Genomic DNA, 21,512 nt, shown 5'->3' on the forward strand with positions numbered 1-21,512 from the left:
TGTTTAAACAATGGAAAGTCCAGTGGCGGGAGGTCACTTGTGCATGAGGTGTCCCTACCTGTGTGAATGTGTGTGTTTTCTTTTCTGAAGAAGGCTTTGGCCAAAACTTCAATGTGTAACAGTCTTTTTGTTGTGCCATCTCTACAGTGAATAGCAATATGTCCTTTCCATAATATTGACAGAGGTGTTTAAACATTCTAAAAAATGAAATAGATCCTGTTGAAGTTAAATTCCAGATAAAGTACATGTATTGTCAAGGAACAGTTTAGGGAAAATCAGCTTGCCAGTGAGACATTTCATTGTTACCTTTACATAGTAGGTCAGCTATTTGTAAAGATTTCAAGGACTATAAATTAAATGCATGGGAGCCAATTTCTCTGAATAGAGGCTACTGACTCCATGAACTTTGCTCGAGCAGAACTCTAAAAGTCAGAGTATAACATACTATACAAAACGCTATTAAATTTCATACAGTTAACAAAATGAAGAAAAGTAAAAAGACATTCTCATCATAGGAATATTTCACCCATAAAGGACGGCATCATTAAGGTTGCAACTGTAGATAAATATAAATAAAATGGTTTTTTCTTTGGTCACTTATTTTGGCTCTATCTATTTTGATGGTCCACACCATCAATATCGGGTGGAGAATTGTTTAATTTCATAGTTGATGTTAGCAAAGAGCACAGATGCCTTTCCACAGCAGGAAACAAAGTGCAAAGCACCTCTTGAAGGGAAGCTGAGTCAAAAAATGAATGCATACTGCTGCTTGTTGGATGTGCTGTCCACTGTACATTATTCATTGTCACTGTGGCAGTGTAACAAAATGTACAGTGGAGAGCACATGCAACAAGCAGCAGTATGCAGCCTTATTTTGGTTATACTTCTCTTTGAAAGATGCAACATAACCTGCCTTGCACTTGGTCTTCTGCTGTGGAAAGGCATCTGTGCTCTTCAGCAACAATGACTATGTAACTAAACAATTCTACACCTGAAGATAATTATGTGAAGCATCGAAGTGCCTAGGAGGGAAATAAATAAGTGACTGATGCAGAAAACTATTTTATTTATATTCCATTTATATGTTTACAAATCCCAAAGCATATAGTGTAAAACATATCACATCAAAACTCTATAAACATTTTACATTTGAAAAAGTGGTGATCCCTTACACTGCCACTGTGCAGATCACATTTTGAGCACAATGGCTGTGTCAGAATCCATGGCATCTGGTCCTTTCTCACAACACTGGAACACAGATGGGAGTTGTCTTCAAAACACATCCTTCGATCCTATAATCCTCCAGGCCTCAATCTCTGCTAGACCCTACCCCATACCCACCTCCAACCCTGTTCAGTGACCCTAACTTCACTTATCCTGCACACACACACACACACACACACACACACACACACACACACACACTCTTCACTTATCCTGCACACACACACACACACACACACACACACACACACACACACACACACACGCAAAACTTCTTCTCCACAGTCTCCATCTTCCTCTGTTGTATATCACCCTCCTCATCAACTCCCCCACATCTTCATGCACTGCACACTACTCCACCTGGCTGCAAATCAAACTAACTTTCTGTTGCCGCTTTCTTATTCCATGCATGTGCTGCCTCCCTCGAAACTGTCTGCCATACTTCACCTACCCTACAGCACAACCCTCACCTCAATCAAGCTGATACACTGGTGAAGTTCTCTGTCTTGTTTATGTGCTTATTGGCACCTCAATTCAGCTATGGCTATCCTCATTCCTTATTATTATCTATATTCTTTTTTATCACACTGACTACACATAGATTAGATAAAACTTTCAAAGTAAATTAGGATATGGAATCAACAGCACAGAAATATAAGGACAAATTGACATTGCAGATGAGGCAAGCACAATAAAATTTTAAGAAGTGATCCATGGCAGTATAAGTCATTAGCTGTAAACTGTTTCATATTCATTATACCACTTTCATACTTTTAAGGATATTTGTAGATTATTTGGCTTATCACTACAGTTTTGGAAACAACAACCTGAGTACACAATTTTTACACAAAGAAACAAAGGTTGTTCCTGAGTACTTAGCTACTTGTTCATTATAGTGAATACTTCTTTAGCCACATATACATCATGTTTATGTACATAATAACCAATTTTCTTTATTATTACTTCACTGGTAACTACATCATTACTTCATAAACCTCACCATTACTTTATTACTACTTCAAACCCTGTTTTGTCTTGACTTGAAAGAAAAGTACTTATTTTACAGAGTAACACTTCACTGTCACAGGTAAGAATGGGTATTCCTGACAGTTACTTTCTTTTACATAACAGATAATACACAATTTAATTATAGCTATGGTCATGAAAATTTTGCATACACAATAAAGCAAAGAATAACACAAAACTTGCAATTTTTACAACACAGCATGGAATTTGGTATTTTCCACCCCCCATGTAAAAAATGCCGAAATCTGAGAGTGGCAGTACACTAATTTTGGTAACCGACAGTTATTGAATGCTGAAACTGGAGCCCGATTTTTTCCTAAATGCTGACAGCTGTGTTAAATGACAATTGATTTCCTGTAAGAAATTATGTATCTACATGTATTATCAAACAAAAATCCCTACAACTTCCACCAATCTCCATTTTAGCAATGGTTTTAGTTGTAGGCATGCCATTGCCTGATAGTTTTGTAAATCCTGTCATACATAATAATGATGTCTCTTTGTGAGGTCTTCAATGTGATGTGTCAGTCAAACTACTTATTTTCGTAGTCTGCAAGTATAAATATGAAAAACTTTACTTTTGAAATGATGGAAAGCCCAGGATGGACTGCCAACAATTATGAAAAGGATAGATTGCTGCTCATTATAAAGATGATTTGTTGAGTTGCAGAGAGGCACAACAAAAAGACTGTTACACTGTAAGCTTTTGGTCAGAGCCGTCTTCAGAAAAGAAAGGAAAACACAGACATTCACACAAGCAGGCATACCTCACAGTCACACAGCTGCTATCTCTGGCCACTTTAGTCTGGCTATAATGGCCGGGAAGTGGTCGTGTAAGTGTGAGGTACGCCTGCTTGTGTGAATGTGCATGTGTTTGCCTTTCTTTTCTGAAGATGGCTTTGGCTGGAAGTTTATTGTGTAACGGGCTTTCTGTTGCTCCTGTCTACAACTCAACATTTCATCTTTATGGTGAGTAGGAATCTGTCCTTTTCTTAATTGTTAAACGTTACTTTTGCCAACACATAAAACAACACGGTGCCTGATCAGCTTTCATCATAAATTAGACTCCAGTCTATCTAACATATCACACAGTCACTACAAATTGTTTTCACAAAATATTAAAAATAATATTGACTAAATATTGAAATAAACATTCTTAGTATTATGTTTTACACCAGAAACACATCAGCATGACATCACATGTCCTATGCTGTCATTGGCCGAAAGGATCAGACCAAGTGGGTGCTACGTTGATTTATGTACTTGTGAGGCTAAAGTGCTGTATTTGGTGATTCTCATATTTACCATTGCGTACTAAAAAAATATGCAGTTTAATTGCTGCACCATGTTAAAATTTCTCCTAATTGTGATATTTTTGCTATGATTTGTTGAACAAAAATTGCAGGAAATCTAATGTCCAGGGTAAATCATTAGCTGTATTCAAAGTTAAAAATAAAGATTGATTTAATACTGTGTGAAAATTAATTTTAGTGATTAAATAAGCAAATATTTCGAAAATTTTAAGGGGTGGAGCCAGAGTGGAGGTCAGCAGCAGCAGCAGCAGCATCTCTCAGTTTGTAAACTGTTTGTACATATCATTTAAATTACTGGTATTCTTACATGTTTCTTAGCAGAAGTGTTTATTTAGTGCTATTTATTTATTTGCATTTATTAGTGCAATTTATTTTGTTGATGGAGTTAACTGAGTTTTCAATCATCTGTGTAGAGAGAGTTAACTTTGAGATGTAATTTTCCACTGCAGTAGTCACTGGTGTCACTATAATTATATTTACTTCATTTGCAACCCACTTGCACTTGCTTATCTGCCAACATGCAGTGAACTAGTGCCAGTGACATGCTATGTGTTTTATAATTACTTGCATTTGTCTTTTTATCAAATTTGGTAGTGCAAATCCTTGTTAAAAAGACAACAGGGTGCAGGCTAAAGTGGCAGCAGAGAAACTGCCACATCACGTAGGACTCTTCACATGTCGCTTTGTTTACACGTTGCCTGCTGTTGAGGCCTCTTCAAGCATGCCATTGTGGAGGAACTATGCTCACTGCAAAGTGTAGCATTTTCTATGCCCAAGTCCAATAAAAATCTAAATTCTGATACCCAATGCAACTGATGCTACATATCCAATTTTTGAATTTCATCAATAATAAATGATTGATTACAGTTCTGCAGTCCACTCCAAAGTTTTGTCCCAAGGTTCCCCTATCCCACGCTGTATTTTCCAGGTACCAATGAACAACTCAAAAAATATCTCTACATTGTAATATTTCTTATGTACACACACTTCACATTCCAAATTCACAATAAGACCAGCCACAGGCTATGTATTCTCACTGTCGCCAACCTATTTTTTTTTAAACATTTGAGGGAGAAGTTCGGCTTGGTTACACCAAACAACACTCCCATTTTGCAGTAGTTCATTTATTCACCTAAACAAAAGCAAGGCTCACAAAGAACTGACATGGCAGAACTGCTCAAAGACAATCTTAGCTTAGTTCAAAGATGATACTCAGATTGATGCTGGTGTCGACCTCATCGGCGCCACATAGTCCTCCCCCCCCCCCCCCCCCCCCCCCCCCCCCCCCCCCCCCGCAGTACAGAGTACTATTGAGAGGCCGGGGGGCGGGTGATGGGTGACTATGGCATCGGCAGGGCTGGTCCGTAGGAGCCGGACCATGGTCAGCTCGACAGCGTCGTCGGGGAGCTGTGTGGGTAGATGTCATGAAGGAAGGTCCGATCACCAAACCTGGAAGTCATTGAAGTGAGCTGGGCGTCATACTGGACGTGCTGGTCATGCGGCAACAGGTAGGCCGGTGGTTTGCGCGAGGAACGGAGCAACGACAACGACGTCTCCGGTGGGCGTGGCAAACACATGAAGCATGTCCAGGTTGACGTTGGACGGAAGGGAAACACATTTCACCAGGTGGCAGGGAATGGCGGAGGTTGTGTCATGAGCACTGGATGAAGAGAAATACACGATGGATAGTGTATCATCGTGCAGTATTATTGAGATGTTGTGGATTATGTCCGGAGGGACAGGCACAAACACCTCGAGCGGAGAGGTCAAAGGCACCAGCGAAGGGCCTGACGGTGAGGGCATGATCGTAGGTAAGCTCAACGTGGGGAGCATGTGGTCACTCGACGGAGTGCGTGAGACCGGAGTAGAGGGCGAGGTCGGAGGAGAGCTTGATGATTTGAGCTGGAAGTCACTCAACCAAGTGTGTGGACGGAGTGGTCGGAGTGTCGTAAGCCACGACAGTGAGTGGCGTGGTCGTGGCCTGAAGGGGGGTAGAAGAAGGCTCGACATGAGCAGGCTTAAGTCTGTTGAGAGGGACTGTGACAGCTGAATCTTTCATCTGGATGTCACAGGTGTAGGCTGAGCGCCGGAGAACTTGGTACGGGCCGGTATATGGAGCTTGGAGGGGAGCACGGACAGTGTCACCTCTGAGCATGATGTACTCGCAGTTGTACAGAGATTTCAGGACATGAACCTTAGGGTGGGAGTGGCTGGCAGGCAGAGGGATATGGAGGTTGATGAAGTGGCGTCTGATGCGGTCCACGAAGGAAGGTAAGTCAGACTGAGGGAGAGAAGCAGAAGGGCTCACAAGTTCATCCAGGGAGAACAATGTTCTGGCCGTACACGTACTCGGCTAAAGTGCCCCTAAGGTCTTCCTTATAGATCGCATGAATGCCGAGCAGCACAAGGGGAAGGGCCTCCATCCATAGAGAGTCTTGGCATCGAAGAGCCGCCTTGAAAGTGCGGTGCCTGCACTCAACTAGCCCGTTACTTTGCGGGTGATATGCTGTGGTATGGATGTGCCGGATGCCGCAAATGTTACAAACCTCGTTGAACAGGGCCCTGGTCAGTTGTGATAACAGCTGGACATCCGAAACGTGATACCCATGACTTGACAAAAGCTTGAGCAACAGTTTCTGCCATAATATTGGGGAGGAGTACTGCCTCAACCCAGCAAGTTGTTTGCTTGATAGACAAGAGAACATAACGAAAGCTGTTAGAGGGGGGGGAGAGGGCTGACAATGTCAACATGAATATGCTGGAAATGCCCAGGAAGGATTGAAAAGGTGCCGAGTGGGGGTGAAATGTGCTTGTCTATTTTGCAGCGTTGGCACGCATCGCAGAAGCGTGCCCATTGCTGGCAGTCCTTGTTGACATTCCTCCACGCAAAGCGCTCCTCTATGAGGTGGGCAGACGCATGAACACCGGGGTGGGCTAAATTATGCAATGCGTTGAAGACAGTTCGACGGAGCGCAGAGCGTGGTTGGGATGAGGAGGCGTAACGTGCCCGTACTGTCATTGCACCACATCTCACCAGAAATGCCAGGGAAGGTGGTGCAGACAAAGTGTAGTGAAGAGGTAGAGTCTGAAATCAAGTTTTGTGTTTCCTCGTCGGCGGGTAGGAGGTTATGCAGTTCAGAGACGTCTAACAGCGAATGGACAGCGTTGACTCGTGAAAGGATATCAGCAACTATATTGTCAGCACCCTTTATGTGTCTGATGTTGGTGGTGAACTGAGATATGAAGTCCATGTATCTGAAGTGGCAAGGAGGCAGGTCAGCTGGTGGGTTTGTAATGGCCGCAGCCAGGGGTTTGTGGTCCATTAAAACATAGAAAGGGTATCCCTCAACGTCAGTCTTAAAATGCTTGATCGCTTCGTAGATAGCGAGCAACTCCCTGTCAAACGCAGAATATTTCTGTTGTGCATTGGTGAGCTTGCGCAAGAAGAACTGCAGAGACGAAGTTTGGCCGTCTATTGTCTGGCTAAGGACAGCACCGATTTCAGTATCGCTCACATCTGTGATGATGAAAAGCTGCGCATTGGGATGAGGATGTGCCATGGTGCAGGCCTCAGCAAGAAAACTTCTGAGGGCAGTGAAAGAGTCAGTCATAGCCGGGGTCCACGGTATGGGCCGAGATCCAGAAGTGTTGGTGCCTGCCAAGGCATCTGTCAGTGGAGCCTGAATATCCACAGCCAGAGGTAGATGTCGGCAATAATAATTAACTGTCCCCAGAAAGCGCAGGAGCTCTTTGAATGACGAAGGTCTGGGTAGGCTTAGTATTGTTTGTACCTTGTCAGGGGTGGTCAAATGCTGTCGGCAGAGACCCGAAAACCAAGAAAAGTGACAACAGGTTGATGTAGCTGTAATTTGTCCTAGTTGGTCTCGATGCCTGCTGCCACGAGAGTGTCCATAACAGTTTGCACATGTCAAATGTTGTCCTCTACGGAGGAGCTCAACACAAGAATGTCATCAAGCAGAATTTTAGTTTGAATAGCACTTCGTTGATGAAGCGTTGCCAGGTCTGGGTTGCGTTTTCCAGACCGAAGGGCATGAATCAAAATTGAAATAACCCGATTGGGGTGGTGATTGCTTTCTTCTTGATGTCTTCAGGAGCCATGGGGATCTGGTGGTAGGCCTGTTTGCAATCAATGACAGAGAACGTGGTCGCACCTGCGAGGGAACTGGTAAAGTCGGCAATGTTGGGTATCAGGCAATTGTCCATAATTGTTCATGCATTTAATCGACGGTAATCTCCGCACATGCACCACGACCTGTCTTTCTTGGTTGTCATATGTATGGGTGTAGACCAGCTACTGGCAGAAGGTTCAATGACGCTGGATCTTAGAAGTTCAGAAATCTGCTTTTTAAGGTCGGAGAGGTGCTCGGGACAAAGTCGACATGGCTTACTGGAGATCAGGGGACCTGGTGTGAGGTGGAGTTGGTGAACCGTGCTGTTGGTGACGACAGAAATGTTGCCGGCAGCACGGGAGGTGGTTTGTTTACAATGTGTGGTGGGCAGGGCGAGCGAGGCGTGGTCATGGCGTTCAGAGTCACTCTGCGGATCCGATGTTAGCCGAGGCAGTAAAGTGTCCCAGGAGTCAATGCGACAAGATGGCCGCTGGCCCAAAGCAGTGGCACCATGGTTGGGTGAGCTCAGTAGAGCTCGTGAGCCATTAGTGAGTCCATTGTCCGAGGGCGCCAGCCTGTGGCAGCACAATCATGGCCTAGACGCTTGGCACGAGTGCACTGGTTGTGTTGTCAGTGGCGGTTGCAAGGGGGCACACAGGCGCCGAAGTTGCGTAGTTTGAGGTGCTGTCCGCGAGGGGAGGGGTAGGAGCCGTCAGTTCGAGAACACGTGACGCTTGTCACGCGTGTGCACTTGTGTCCGGCCGAGTGTCAAATGCTGTCGTGTTAGGGGGTGTAGCCCTGTGGAGCTGTCAGTACATGTTATGGCAGTCTTGATAGCAGAGTTGCGAGGGGTAGTGGGAGGTAAGCACACAGAGGCTCGATTGCTGGGACTACAAGCAGATTCGGCGCACTTACTGACCTTGCTTTGTCCTTGCTGTGTGTCTGTAATTCCTTTGCTGCATCAGAGAGCTGCATCTGAGTTTCGTGTGGAAGTAAGAGTACTGGTAGTGCAGTTGCATTTCCTGTGGAACGCTCGTTGTCAGTGGTGGTGGCCAAGGTTCGGCGGCTGCAGCAGGTTTGGTTGCAGGAGGCGCGTGACTGTGAAGGAGCAGGTGATGTCCCAGTTACTTGTTTCCTGCTTCCCAGAGTGAGCGGAATGATCGGCACAGTACGGCCCCGGCCGCGGGACGAAGAGCCTGAACCTGAGACTTGCCAGGTAGGCAGTGGCTGGTGAAATAGAGCAGTGATGCATCGTGTAGCTTGTCATTCTTTGCTTGACAGGTTCAGGAGACCTTTGAGCCAGAGCAAAGCGGATGTGAGGACATAGTTTATCTGACCAAGTGGTGAGGGGAGCTATGTCAGAGTATAGATCGGCGCTGACCAGGGCCCGTAGCTGTCTCCAGAGCTGGGAAGGTTTGTCGTTGCCTAGTTGCTCGACGTGGGGCACTTGCCGTATTGCTGCCTCAGTTGAGCTTGCAAGCCGATGTAGAACTGTCTTTTTGGCTAGAGTGTACCATGTAGATGAGTCCAGGGCATCGACCAGATCAGCAATCAAGTCCTCCTGGTCGTGCAGGTGGATGATGAGGCACAGAAATCTGGTTGACTCATCAAGTTTGTAATGTTCGAACACTTCGTCCACAATTTTGAACCAGGTTGTTGCTCTGTCGGGATTAAACGGTGGCAACGTCGGTAAGCATTGTAGAATGTTCGGAAGAACAGGTTGAGTTGAGTTCGTTGGGGCACCATCTGAATCAAGCTGTTGTTGCTGTAGTATTCCAGGAGAGTGTGGCTCCAGGGGATGAGGCAACGACGGCTGTTTAGGTGGCAGCGTGAAGGCTACACGTTGTGGTTGAGTGCGATACGTCGCGGCGCGGAAGGCCAATGCGGGTTCTAACAGTCCTACCACAACAAAGGTCAAAATTTAATAATGATTATGGTGTTGCTCATGCTGATAAATACTGCCTTTTTGGGCAACAACAAAGTTATTATGTGGCAGGTGTCATTAGAGCACAGTTAATAAAGTCATTTCATGTAATAATGAATAAACTAGGCACTCATTTTTTTGTGTTTCCCACGCTGGTCTCATTGTAAAATCATGGCTCAATCGTCGAAAAACTAGGTGCTGATGATTCAAAGCTCAGGTGCAAAGAGACCTAGGTTTTATTCTGCTATATTCAAAAGTTTTATAGATGTGTTTCACAAACCATTCTTGAAGATTAAACCTTAGAAAGTTAGCACAATGGTGATGTAAAAAATAATCAGCTCTCCGAATTTAAGTTACACTTCCTTTTTATTGCTTTTGTTGCAATATCACATAACACACAATACATCACTTCACAATACAAAATATACTTGAAAACATCTTCCTCACTGTTAAAGTTCACATTTTATAAGCTGACTACAATATGCGTCTTACCCACATGATGTCCAAGACTTGACCTTCTCAAGGTCCGACTCTCCAACTAATAACCGCTTACGCGCCCAAAAATCAGGAGTTACAAGTACGTCAAAGATCATAGTGACAAAAGAAAGAATACACATAAGAATAATATCATTGCAATATAAACATATCGCTGTATCAAAATACCTCTACATTAATGAAATCAAATCTGAATGTTGTCTCAGAAATATGTCAACTACTTTACAGAAACACATTAGAATATTGCTGGTATTGAGAGGTTCAGGTGAGCTGCTGTAATGGTTACGTAATTCAAGCACCATTACAACACCCCCCCCCCCCCCCTACCCGGCCCCCACTACCCCCCCCCCCCCCCCTTTGCCCACAATTCCATGCACAAGCTGCATGGAATTGGGTGTCCCAAACAGCAAAATATCAAGGTTTACAGTAATCATTATATAGAATAATAGTATCTTTAAAATAGTACATAGAGATTATTGATCCTCATGGTATAACATTAAAGAAATGAAATGTAATACATTAAAAGTTGCTTTAGCCATATCTTTTCAAACTTGCAAAAATTACTAAATTTTACAACAGGCCTCCTTTCACTCTCTTTACAACAGTACACATAAATATCAAAATGTAATCTGTAACATATTGTATGCAAAGAAAAACTCATAAAATTTTTGAATCTTAGTTACAACTATGTACATGAGTACAGAATGTCTCCTGGCGATATAATAAGAATAGCATTAAAATTTTTCAAACAAGAGTCCAATTGTTATTTTCAGTCCATCATTTATACATAACTCACTGTCCATTTCACAACTGTAGTTCCTGTTCTCCTAGTTAAGTTTTTCCTCTAGAAGCAGGTCCATAGGTATTCCCTTTACATAGTTATTACATAGCCTTTACTCTTCATTTCAGTATAAGTTCCTACAAAATATTCAGTGTTATATTGTGTCACCAAGCATGATCAAACACTAGTAGAATGACATGAAAGAAACAATATGAAAGATTATAATAGTCTAGCAATTATGATTCATATTCAATAAAAATTCTATATATTACAACGCACATGAAATTTCTCATTTTCTAACATTACTTTAAAAAAAATCTTGTTTATGACATGTCATAAGCAAGCTTTTTATCATCCATAGGCCTGCAACATTCTGATGTGAAAGTAATTGGAATTTTTACTCTACTATAATACGGTATGATAGTGTATAAATAAATTTGGAAATTAATTTCAAAGTTATTCAACCAGATACAGTTTACTACATTAACATGGATATTTGTGACAAAGAAAAGTATTACCACACAGCATTTAAGAAAACAATTGCTTGTTGATCTGTATTGAAGAGCATGAGGACATGGTACAATTATAAGCACTGCAACAAGGCAGGAGCGATACCTCAAAATATGTGGCTGGAAAAGAAAGATAGAAATAGGTACTACTGGACAGTTCAGCCTAGCCCCCCCTCATCAGCAGAAGAAGAAAAATAGAACAGAATCAGTGACAGGCAGTAGGATAAGAAATAAAAGGGGAGGGCTCAAAAAATATAACTGAGAGCAGAATATCAACAGCCGCCCACCAATATAAAATACAACGCAGACATGGCAAAACGGACGACTGTGATAATCCTCCTACAGTAGCTTAAGAAACCCATCACTGATATATATTGTCTATCCCAATATTCACCCCCCCCCCCCTTCCAATACAGATCTAATCTAACTGTAGCATAAAATCCTATAATATGACATGTACAAAGAAAGAAAAGTGGGCAGGGCTACACTGAGTCTTACAAAAACAGAAGAAATATTATCAAAATGAGAAAAGTAGAAGTTGAATTTTACAACAAGCGTCCTCTTAATTTCATCAATATAATATGCAAAATATCAAAAGGTATCACGCTAATCCTAAACATGTTGCAAAGAAAGACAAAATTAAGAAAAATGACAACTGTTAGTATCTGTGTGTTGCCTCCATAGGCAGACAGAATAGTTCACCAATAATAGACAAAAGAATGATTTAATTCCATAGTGTGGAAAGTTCTCAATTTCCCACATCCCAACTGTCAAGTGGGCAAATAAGCAGGCGTAGCCTGTACATAATATTCCAATTTCAATCTTTTCCAACATATAGGCTCAGAAAATATAATAATAACAGCAATAAAATGTTTTCAGCATAAATGACATCAGCACATGAAGAAAATAGTAGTAAGCACAACATATGAATGTCAAAATGTTCATTAAAATGTCTAATAACTAACATGAGTAAACTACAACTAAAATAGCACATGTCTTACCACACAAAGAAAATAAAATGCAGAAGCAACCATGAAAATATTTTCTTACATATAGGCATATATTCAATGAATAGTATGTATATTACATGTCATCAAAACAGAAATTACATTAAGTAAGCTTTAGTACCATATATAGTTTCCATATCACATGATAGGAAACAAACTTATATAAACAATATAAAATGTGAAAAATTTTCCTTGTATTCCAGGTTATTGAGGTTTGCAGATTTCATTCTAGGTATCAGAATTATAAGGTTTCAATTCAGTTACATTTCTCAAACCAAATATTTTCCTAGACTTTGGACATATCAATCTGTAAGCATTTAGGTGAGGATTTTCTTTCACCTCAAATGGTCCTATATAAATGTCAAAAATTTTCTTTAATTCTGAAGTCATAAGTTTAGATTTTTCTTTCATTTTAACCAAAACCAAATCACCAATATTAAAGTGTGAAAACCTGCCTTTTGCATTGTGTCTTTTCTTTCTGTAATCTGCTTGTTTTTTCATGGTGTCTTTTACAATTTGTTCTCTCTCCTGAGGCGACAAAATTTGACAAACTGGAAAATCTATGTGTTCAATAATAAAGCTAGTAGGTCTTGCGTTAAACATAATTTCGAATAGTGAAAAGCCAGTGGATGTATGTTGCAAACTGTTCATTATGTCTTCGAAATCATTTACATATTCAATCCAATTTACATGGTTCTTATAACAATATGTTCTGCACAACCTCCCTATCTCTCTCTTGTACCTCTCTGCCAGATTACTGGACAGGTGATAAACTGAAATCAAAATATGTTTTATGTTTGCATTTTCAACAAAATCTTTCCTTACTTTTGATGTAAATTGTGAGCCATTGTCTGACAAGATTGCTTGTGGAGTACCTACCTTATTGAAATAATCACTGGTTAATTTAGATGTAATCTGTTTACTTGTGGCTTTCCTTATTGGATACAATTTAATGAATTTTGAGAATATGTCAACAGTCACAAATATAAAACCGTAACCTCCTTTTGACTTGCGGAGGGGTCGATAAATGTCTTAAGCTGTCAGCTCTAAATTTTTGCTGGGCAAAATATTTTGCATCATCCCTCTGCATGTTTGATTACTCACCTTTACTCTGTGGCATCGGTCACAGGCTGCTAATTTTTTCTTCACTCTTCTGGCAATATTATAAAAATAGACGTTTTCCTGAATCTTTTGTATGCATTTGACAGAACCACAATGTCCAAAGTTCTCATGTATATACTTAACTAATGTGTCTATGTGCTGCTCAGGCCAACATAATTTCCAGTCATCCAAATCAGGTCTTAATCTTCTGAACAGAATCCCTTTGTGTACCTTATAATAATCATCTACCTTTTGCTTAACTCCCAAATAACTTTTTACCAATTTCCAATTTTCATCACGTTTGGAAACCACCAACAAAGGATTATTATAATCACTGTTACTTCTTTCAATTATACCCCATGCTTCCATTTGTCTACTTCTTTTCTTTTTGTATAAGGAATGCTATAAGGCTTGAGGAAAAAAGGTTCATGGTTTTTAAGGTGTAAAGTGCATTGATAATTCCTGACTCTTCCAGGTTTTTCATTGAAAACATCTTGAAATTCCCACAATAAATTTTCCAACTGTCTCTTTTGATCACTGTCCAAATTAATTGCTTCCTCTACTTTGCTTTTAACTAGGTTTTCATAATATTGACCAGAAAAATTTAGCTCAGGCTTGTCATCATAACAGTACAAATTCTCTTCATAATCTATGATTTTCCTGAAATGATTGCAACCTTCTCCACAGTGTATAATAAACAGTTGTGTACACACAATAATATTGCTTTTGGGTTCACACACAATTAACTTCATCTCATTCCAGCTAAATGCAGCACTTACCTTTAACACCCAGTCCATGCCAAACAATATGTTCTCTTCTAAACTTGGGACAACAAGACAACCCTGCTCAAATTTTACATCTTCTATTTCAAATGATAAAAATACTTGACTTTTGATGACTTTACTGTGTTTGCCTGTAGCTCCTCTTATCTTTATTCCCATCACAGGGGCCTCAACAAAATCAACACTGTCTTTAATTTTATTTCTGAATTTTTCTGAAATAGCTGAAATAGGACTCCCTGTATCAAAGAGACATTTACCCTCCCAATTGTTTACTTTAGCTTTAATGTATGGACACCCTAATTCACATTCTTCTACTTTTTCTTTTAATGTTTCATGTAACATGTCTTTTCAATTTCTCTAAAATTACCCTCATTATTTTCCTGATCAGTTTTTAATAGCTTCAAACAGACATTGACACTTTCATTAACATCATCTATGGATACAACAGGTTGAGCATACAACAGATATTCATTACATTTTACACTTTGCCACCAGTGAGGATATAACCTTCTACAAATTTTAGCTAAATAGTTCCACAACTCTTCCCTATCTGTTTTGTAATTGCAACAGTTCCATAATATTTTTAAAAAATTTTCACCTTTTCCTTCAGAACTTGTATGTGGGTTTAAATACTTAATACTATTAGCTGGCACAACATTACAGTCCTCTGCCACATTAAATTGGTTATACTGACTTAACTTTACCTGTTCTTCAGATGCATGAGTGTCCTCTTCCTCATTACTAACCACACTTACCTCATCATAATGCTCACAATTATCAACTTCATTATCACATAGCTTCACTACTTCACTTGAAATAATCTCGACGAATACTTGATACTCACCCACAGCATTAATCTCACCATTAATTACCTCCATACAACTCTTAACAACATCATTAGCTTCCATTTTTTCATCAAAATCAAAACTTTCCTCATCATGCATCCTATCCACAGTCACATTAAGTTCCATCTCTCTCTCTTCACATAACTTTTCATTTTCATTAAATAACTTATTCAAATCAGAGCTGTAATGTTTGTCAGATACTTCAGAATTACATAGATTATCATTCTCTACCCAATTATAAAATTCTGGCACAATTGCAATATCCTCAGCTGGCTTGTTCTCAGAAGTAGTTACCTTATTGCTTTCAACATGATTATTTTCTCTTGTTGTATCCCACAATTTCTGATCAAAATTTAAAGTATTAATTTGGAGTTGAACATGAGCGTCTGTTATTTGTGGTGTGTATTTGCTTTGTCTTTCACTGGTTTTATTATAATAATAAGTTACATTTCTCCTCCTTCCTCTGTCTGTAAATTCCCAATTGTTATTGTAGGTCCTATTGTGATTAAATTTTCTCGCCCCAAAACTGCGGACCCTCATTGAGGCGGTCTGGAGTTTTCCTGCCTGTTTTCTCTGTTTGACCTCCAATTTAGTTCCAGCCTGTTTCTGTCATCCCACCTGTTTCTATTTCCAAAATTTCTATACCTGTCTCTGTCATTACCATTATGATCTCTATTGTTTCCCCTGTGTTGTTCATATCTATTGTCTCTGTATTCTCTTCTCTCTCCATACCTGTTTGAACCCCCCCCCCCCCCCCCCTGTTGATGTTCACTATTGTTAAAATTTTGCAAATTCCCTCTTTCTAATGCCCTATCCAATTTATCCACATATTTTAAAAAATCTTCCAAAGAATCATCAGGCCCATGAACTAAATCCCATTGCAATTTTTCAAGTAGCCTTCTTTTCAGCGCATCTATTTGTGTCATTTCATCAATAGGTTTATCTAAATGTATTAATTTTCTCAATTGATCTTTACAAAATGCTTTCATGGTGCCCACTCTCCCCCTGAAAATAGGTCCATTTAAAAATTCAGATTTAATCCTCCCCTGTTCAGATTCTAACCAAAATTTGTTTAAGAAGCTTTTCTCAAAATTTGCAACGGTTTCCCACTGATCGAAATTTTTGTTAGCCCAGGATAGAGCCTCATCTTCAAGAAATTTTTTGACAAATTTAATTTTTGAATTATCAGACATTCCTGACACAAAATTGTCCTTGCAATGGTGCAAAAAATCAACTGGGTGCAAATTATCACAAGGAAAACTTTTCACTAACAGGTTCGACCATACTGGTCCATGACTATACAAATTTTTGTTAACAGCATACTCTTCAACTTGATTTATTTTAGTTTTTAATGTGTCTAATTTATTGGTAAGATTTGATTCTAAACTGTCAACCTTTTTCTCAACACTACTGATTGCATTAACATTGTTTACTTTCAAGTCATCTAATTTAGCATCTAGTGGGAAGGAGAGGGAAAGACGAAAGGATGTGGGTTTTAAGGGAGAGGGTAAGGAGTCATTCCAATCCCGGGAGCGGAAAGACTTACCTTAGGGGGAAAAAAAGACGGGTATACACTCGCACACACACACACACACACACATATCCATCCACACATATACAGACACAAGCAGACATATTTAAAGACAAAGAGTTTGGGCAGAGATGTCAGTCGAGGTGGAAGTGCAGAGGCAAAGATGTTGTTGAATGACAGGTGAGGTATGAGTGGCGGCAACTTGAAATTAGCAGAGATTGAGGCCTGGTGGGTAATGAGAAGAGAGGATATATTGTAGAGCATGTTCCCATCTCCGGAGTTCGGATAGGTTGGTGTTGGTGGGAAGTATCCAGATAACCCGGACGGTGTAACACTGTGCCAAGATGTGCTGGCCGTGCACCAAGGCATGTTTAGCCACAGGGTGATCCTCATTACCAACAAACACTGTCTGCCTGTGTCCATTCATGCGAATGGACAGTTTGTTGCTGGTCATTCCCACATAGAATGCATCACAGTGTAGGCAGGTCAGTTGGTAAATCACGTGGGTGCTTTCACACGTGGCTCTGCCTTTGATCGTGTACACCTTCCGGGTTACAGGACTGGAGTAGGTGGTGGTGGGAGGGTGCATGGGACAGGTTTTACACTGGGGGCGGTTACAAGGATAGGAGCCAGAGGGTAGGGAAGGTGGTTTGGGGAATTCATAGGGATGAACTAACAGGTTATGAAGGTTAGGTGGATGGCGGAAAGACACTCTTGGTGGAGTGGGGAGGATTTCATGAAGGATGGATCTCATTTCAGGGCAGGATTTGAGGAAGTCGTATCCCTGCTGGAGAGCCACATTCAGAGTCTGGTCCAGTCCCGGAAAGTATCCTGTCACAAGTGGGGCACTTTTGTGGTTCTTCTGTGGGAGGTTCTGGGTTTGAGGGGATGAGGAAGTGGCTCTGGTTATTTGCTTCTGTACCAGGTCGGGAGGGTAGTTACAGGATGGGAAAGCTGTTGTCAGGTTGTTGGTGTAATGGTTCAGGGATTCCGGACTGGAGCAGATTCATTTGCCACGAAGACCTAGGCTGTAGGGAAGGGACCGTTTGATGTGGAATGGGTGGCAGCTGTCATAATGCAGGTACTGTTGCTTGTTGGTGGGTTTGATGTGGACGGACGTGTGAAGCTGGCCATTGGACAGATGGAGGTCAACGCCAAGGAAAGTGGCGTGGGATTTGGAGTAGGACCAGGTGAATCGGATGGAACCAAAGGAGTTGAGGTTGGAGAGGAAATTCTAGAGCTCTTATTCACTGTGAGTCCAGATCATGAAGATGTCATCAATAAATCTGTACCAAACTTTGGGTTGGCAGGCCTGGGTAACCAAGAAGGCTTCCTCTAGGTGACCCATGAATAAGTTGGCGTTCGAGGGGGCCATCTTGGTACCCATGGCTGTTCCCTTTAATTGTTGGTATGTCTGGCATTCTAAAATGAAGAAGTTGTGGGTCAGGATGAAGCTAGCTAAGGTAATGAGGAAAGAGGTTTTAGGTAGGGTGGCAGGTGATCGGCGTGACAGGAAATGCTCCATCGCAGCGAGGCCCTGGACGTGTGGAATATTTGTGTATAATGACGTGGCATCACACCCAATCATCCCGGCCACCCCATTGTAGCTTGTTACCAAGCCCCCACAGAATGTATCTCTGCCTACGTACATCAACACCTTCAACCCATTACATGCAGTCTCCCATCATTCATCCAAGACACCAACCACTTTCTCGAATGCCTGGAATCCTTACCCAATCTGTTACCCCCAGAAACCATCCTTGTAACCATTGATGCCACGTCCTTATACACAAATATTCCACACATCCAGGGCCTCGCTGCGATGGAGCATTTCCTTTCACGCCGATCACCTGCCACCCTACCTAAAACCTCTTTCCTCATTACCTTAGCTAGCTTCATCCTGACCCACAACTTCTTCATTTTAGAAGGCCAGACATACCAACAATTAAAGGGAACAGCCATGGGTACCAGGATGGCCCCCTCGTACGCCAACCTATTCATGGGTTGCCTAGAGGAAGCCTTCTTGGTTACCCAGGCCTGCCAACCCAAAGTTTGGTACAGATTTATTGATGACATCTTCATGATCTGGACTCACAGTGAAGAAGAACTCCAGAATTTCCTCTCCAACCTCAACTCCTTTGGTTCCATCAGATTCACCTGGTCCTACTCCAAATCCCACGCCACTTTCCTTGACATTGACCTCCATCTGTCCAATGGCCAGCTTCACACGTCCGTCCACATCAAACCCACCAACAAGTAACAGTACCTGCATTATGACAGCTGCCACCCATTCCACATCAAACGGTCCCTTCCCTACAGCCTAGGTCTTCGTGGCAAACGAATCTGCTCCAGTCCGGAATCCCTGAACCATTACACCAACAACCTGACAACAGCTTTCCCATCCCGTAACTACCCTCCCGACCTGGTACAGAAGCAAATAACCAGAGCCACTTCCTCATCCCCTCAAACCCAGAACCTCCCACAGAAGAACCACAAAAGTGCCCCACTTGTGACAGGATACTTTCCGGGACTGGACCAGACTCTGAATGTGGCTCTCCAGCAGGGATACGACTTCCTCAAATCCTGCCCTGAAATGAGATCCATCCTTCATGAAATCCTCCCCACTCCACCAAGAGTGTCTTTCCGCCATCCACCTAACCTTCGTAACCTGTTAGTTCATCCCTATGAAATCCCCAAACCACCTTCCCTACCCTCTGGCTCCTATCCTTGCAACAGCCCCCGGTGTAAAACCTGTCCCATGCACCCTCCCACCACCACCTACTCCAGTCCTGTAACCCGGAAGGTGTACACGATCAAAGGCAGAGCCACGTGTGAAAGCACCCACGTGATTTACCAACTGACCTGCCTACACTGTGATGCATTCTATGTGGGAATGACCAGCAACAAACTGTCCATTCGCATGAATGGACACAGGCAGACAGTGTTTGTTGGTAATGAGGATAACCCTGTGGCTAAACATGCCTTGGTGCACATCCAGTACATCTTGGCACAGTGTTACACCGTCAGGGTTATCTGGATACTTCCCACCAACACCAACCTATCCGAACTCCGGAGATGGGAACTTGCTCTTCAATATATCCTCTCTTCCCATTACCCACCAGGCCTCAATCTCTGCTAATTTCAAGTTGCCGCCACTCGTACCTCACCTGTCATTCAACAACATCTTTGCCTCTGCACTTCCACCTTGACTGACATCTCTGCCCAAACTCTTTGTCTTTAAATATGTCTGCTTGTGTCTGTATATGTGTGGATGGATATGTGTGTGTGTGTGTGTGTGCGAGCGTATACCCATCCTTTTTTCCCCCTAAGGTAAGTCTTTCCATTCCCAGGATTGGAATGACTCCTTACCCTCTCCCTTAAAACCCACATCCTTTCGTCTTTCCCTCTCCTTCCCTCTTTCCTGATGAGGCAACAGTTTGTTGCGAAAGCTTGAATTTTGTGTGTATGTTTGTGTTTGTTTGTGTGTCTATTGACCTGCCAGCACTTTCGTTTGGTAAGTCACATCACCTTTGTTTTTAGATATATTTTTCCCACGTGGAATGTTTCCCTCTATTATATTAGCATCTAGTGATTCATTTTCATTTTGAAGTTCCTGTAATTCCCTGTCTCTGTTACTATTTTCAGCAATGAATTCATTTTAAAAAACAATTACTTTTTTCTCCACATTATCTACCCTCGATTCTATTACCTTTAAGTTACCTTCCAGTGTATTTTTGACCTTGATTAACTCAGTTTTTATTACATTTAATTGTTTATTCAAATTCTTCCCTAACCTTTCGTCAATTTCGGCCCCCATTTCAGATTTTAAATTATTTAGATTTTCATTCTGCTTACTCAAAAGCTGCATAATTAATTCTAACCTATCAAGTTTCTGATCCTCCCCCACTATTTCTTCCCCTGCATTAATTTTATCCATTATTAACTGTTAACACAAAATGAACCACTAGAAATGACATCATCAAATTACAAAATTCATTAGAATTTTTACTTAACTTATAACTGAAGTCTTCTCTGTCGGAATCCAGTCATATTGTTTATTTTAAATCCTTTGTCGTCCCATTGTTCTATGCGTCCATTTTTTGTCCTGTAGTGTCTCCTTAATATTTGATTGTCAGGTTTTTGTCAATATTTTTTATAACAGATTCACTATGTACTTTTCCTGAAACACATCTACAGTTAATTTTTGAATATTTGGTGCTGCCTATCCCGGCAGGAGCACCCACGTTCTAACAACCCTACCACAACAAAGGTCAAAATTTAATATTGATTGTGGTGTTGCTCATGCTGCTAAATACTGCATTTTCGGGCAACAACAAAGTTATTATGTGGCAGGTGTCATTAGAGCACAGTTAATAAAGTCATTTCATGTAATAATGAATAAACTAGGCACTCATCTTTTTGTGTTTCCCACACTGGTCTCGTTGTAAAATCATGGCTCAATTGTCGAAAATCTAGTGGTGATGATTCCAAGCTCGGATGCAAAGAGGCCTAGGTTTTATTCTGCTATATTCAAAAGTTTTATAGATGTGTTTCACAAACCATTCTTGAAGATTAAACCTTAGAAAGTTAGCACCATGGTGATGTAAAAAATAATCAGCTCTCCGAATTTAAGTTACACTTCCTTTTTATTGCTTTTGTTGCAATATCACGTAACACACAAAACATCACTTCACAATACAAAATATACTTGAAAACATCTTCCTCACTGTTAAAGTTCACATTTTATAAGCTGACTACAATATGCGTCTTTCCCACATGACGTCCAAGACTTGACCTTCTCAAGGTCCGACTCTCCAACTAATAACCGCTTACGCACCCAAAAA

Source organism: Schistocerca piceifrons, chromosome 5 (assembly GCF_021461385.2).
Source record: "Schistocerca piceifrons isolate TAMUIC-IGC-003096 chromosome 5, iqSchPice1.1, whole genome shotgun sequence".
In the NCBI taxonomy this organism is placed as follows: domain Eukaryota; kingdom Metazoa; phylum Arthropoda; class Insecta; order Orthoptera; family Acrididae; genus Schistocerca; species Schistocerca piceifrons.